This window comes from Crocodylus porosus, unplaced genomic scaffold (assembly GCF_001723895.1).
Source record: "Crocodylus porosus isolate Cpor-Errol unplaced genomic scaffold, CroPor_comp1, whole genome shotgun sequence".
NCBI classification, from domain to species: Eukaryota; Metazoa; Chordata; order Crocodylia; family Crocodylidae; genus Crocodylus; species Crocodylus porosus.
The window spans coordinates 20,122,139-20,126,155 of NW_017728950.1; positions in this window are offsets into that span (position 1 = coordinate 20,122,139).

Consider the following 4,017-nt stretch of genomic DNA (forward strand, 5'->3'; position numbering starts at 1 on the left):
CATTTCATTTTTTTTAAATTGTCCTGCTTTATGGGTTTTTTGAGTAGTGTATACAGAGGCAATTGCATAATAGCTCAAAATACAGCCTTGTATATTATATGGGGGGTGGGGAGGAGGTATGTGCAGGAGGCGTATGGGGGTGTGTGTGTGTGTGTGGGGAGGGGTTGTTCATTGTGCCAGGTGGCCAAATGGGTGGAAGGCAGCCAGGAGGTGGAGCTGGAGCTGGAGCCGGAGCCCCCTGTGAGCAGGAGGCACCTGGCTGCAGCTTCCCTCTACCTAGCTTGACATTTGCTGCTCAACATACATCCCCATGGCTTCTCCACGTTACCTGCTACTTGGAGAGGCACAGCAGGAGCAGGAGGAGGAGGAGCCACTGGAGGCAGGGGGGAGCCAAACAGTACCTGGGTGGCTGCAGCAATAACCCTGCCAGGAAGCTGACCACACTGGCCGGGGCTGGGTGCATGCAAGAACACGGCCCCATATAGAGCACTGCGGGGGGAGCTGTGGGCTGGATACAGTCAATTGGTGAGCACCTACTCGTGGGCCAGGCCCAATCAGTTGGCAGGCCACATGCAGCCTGCAGGCCATATTTTGGCCACCCCTGAATTAGGAGGACTCGCATCTTAGTATATTATATCATGTACCAGCATCCAGAAGAACACAAAATCTGGGTATTGTATGTACGTGGATTCTTTGTGCGTTATTGAAATGCAGCTGTCTCTGGTACAGAAAAGGCAGCATCTTACGTTTCAACAGTATTGTTGAACACCTTGTTAAACAGGGAAGTGAAGACACCCTCGGAGCTAGAGAGGCAATATTATCCAGGTGAGAATTTCAGGACACAGCAGGTAGTTTTGTGTCTCAGGGTCTTGAATGAAAAGACAAAAGATGGGGACTTGATTCTACATCTCTCTTCTAAACCAGTTGTCTAGATAGAGCTGGATATTAACTGTTACTTGTTTCTTCTTATATAGACTCAACACTGGGGATGGCTGGAATACTCAGTGCTATTGCCTGCTTTTATGTCATCTTTTTCCACACTGACTACAGAAGGCTGCATGCTGAAGCATTTAATGGTTCCTCAGTCAACAAAATAGAAGATAAGGAAGTCATAGCTCCTGAAGTCTAGAACATCTAGACTTTATCATACACCGACATGCTCTTTGCAGATGATCAGCTAGCACACTGGGATTGTTAGGTCTTAACTATAAGACGAACAGTGATCTTAACTTTGGCAGAAATGGGCTAGAACACTTCAAATAAATCTCTATTGTGCGTAACTAGTTAAACTAGACCTAGACTAGACTAATTTACAAAGCTGGGGGTGGGAGAAAATGTATTCATGCTTTTGAAATCATGTTCATTCAGTTCTTGAGCAAAGGAGGATTGGATAACTATGTAAATAAAATGAATGTTCAGCTGTAAGAGTGAAAGTTTAAAAAAGGTGTTAGAGAGGAAACATGCATCGTGTTTTAAGTCCACCTATAAAACTCCTAAAGTTTGACATGAGAACTTCATAGGAGGAGCCAGTTTCACCACACCCAGCTTTCATCTTTTGGGCATGTTGAAGTTAGAATACAGGACTAGAGAGATACCCATGTCCCCTGAGTGTTAAACCAAGGGTGAACTTCCATCAGTGGAGTGGTGTGGAAGCTGGAAGTTTAGCTTTTCTATTTCTGTTCACGTCAGCAGTGGTTTATTGTATATTCTGTAACAAGCACTCATATTGCACTCAAGAACATGTTTTGATAATAACCTATGACAATTTACCTGTCAAGATGAGATTAAAAATATTTTTAGTGCCAAGTACAAGAGAAATTAATAGTCAGAAGATATTAAAATAATTGGCTTTTAATAACAACGTTCCACTACCAATTCATGTGTCATCTGTTCAGTGGTGCAGAATATACATTTCTATTTTATCTTATACCACTGCTATTTATTCAGAAACTCTTGTGTATTTTTAATAGTTTAAGTTTAACAAGAAAAGGAACCTGCCAACTTCTGGAGGGTATTCATATTACCACCAGAGTGCCCAACTAACTCTAGCCTGCACTTGTAGTAAATAATAAAGGGAGAGTACTGTGAAAGAGAAAAAGATGGGAGAATTTCAGATGCAGCCGATTGCCTGCAAAATGAACATGGCATGGACTAATAATAATTTAGGTCATTTCTCCAGCAGGTCCTGTTTGTGGCTAAGCTAAGACATCAAGGCAGGAGCAAAGGCAACCTCTCACTTGGAATATTCATGTCCCTGCTGGCCATGGAGTTCCAGCCACACCTTGTCCCCATGGCCACCACATAGTTCAAGGGGGGGTATGCTGCATTTCTTTTAGGATATCCTATATCTGCCCACAATCCCAATTAGTTCAGCTACAGTTCTGCTGATACAGTATATTAGATTACAGCTCTCTGCTACATTCCCATTATACACTAAAATTCATAGGAGGGGAGAAAAAAAAATCTCTAAAACACAGGCTTTAAGTAGGTGAGATACTACAATTCAAGGCAAAACTGCTGTAGAACATGACTGTATAAGCATCTGACAAGCTGTCTTTTAGTTTGTTGAAAAAAATGACAAATTAATCTGCCCTTCCTAAACCTTCCTGTACTGGGATCAAAATGCACTTGATATATCATTACTGTTTTTTCTGTCTGCACCTGGACAGCTATGAAATTATATAATGTGCTTCTAAATATGGCTGGCTTTTGGCTCTGTTACTGTGTATATTGTAGGTGTGAACATGCATAAAGTGAACTAATCAAAATAAAAGTATTACCTCGCACCCACAATATGTATTATAGGCTATATCTCAAATGCCTTAACCATCTACTGGTAACTGAATTGTGGCTTAAGAAACATCACCACTACAAAACAAAACCAAAAACCAAATTCACATTGTTGCCACCCAGCAATATTTGCTAACACAAATTTCTGATGTCAAATACTGAGGAATACAAGGCACAATGAGTCTCCATAATCATACCGGTCAGTTATCATACTGGTCAGCAGGAGTCATAGAATCATAGAAGTTGGGTTGGAAAGGACCTTGTAGATCTTCAAGTCCGACCCCCTGCCTGGGCAGGAGAAAAAAAACTGGGCTCCCAGCCAGGTAGGCATCAAGCCTCCTCTTAAAGACCCCCAGCGTAGGAGCGAGCACCACTTCCCTTGGAAGTTGGTTCCAGATCCTAGCCGCCCTGACCGTGAAGTAGTTCTTACAGATGTCTAATCTAAACCTACTCTCCAACAACTTGTGGCCGTTATTCCTTGTTATGCCCGGGGGCGCTAGGGGGAACAAGGTCTCACCCAAACCCTTCTGGTCCCCCCAGTGAGTTTATAGACGATCACCAGGTCCCCCCTCAGCCTTCGCTTGTGTTTTAGATTGATCATGTTGACGTCTTCTCTGTTTTCTGAGAGCATTTTTAGAAGACTAACAAGACAATGGGAAGACATTCTTACTCTGAAGCTGTATTAAATATGAAAGTATTATGGGATGTTAGATGATGATTGCAGAAATTCTAAGTGTGAATCAGAGATGCACTATTCATGTAACAGCATATCCTACTTCATCAGTAGGCCACAAGTATGATTTGGAAGTATGATGTACAGCTAAGTCATGCCTTAATATATTTTGCTAGGTGTACACCTTTCATAGCAGCAATTTGTACATGTTAATCTCACTTTACATTTCATCTTCAAAACAAAGAATTCAGGGGGCTTTAGAAATATTACAGATGAAATCATTGAACATATTATACCCAACACATCCTTGCTTTCAAGATCCAGCACTCTTGTTATCATCTCAGAACCTACATGCAAATAAGCTAATTGCCTTAAGCAAATGCAAAGTGTAGCAGAATCTGGATGAGCTCCCCAAGGTGGCCACATACCACGTTACTCTTAATAAATCCAATTGCAGCATCCTTGGATTTGTTAAGCCCCCGCAGTCTAATGTTATCTAGGCACTGCCATTCAAACTTGAAAGCTATAGGTCCATGGCTGAGGTAACGTGGCTA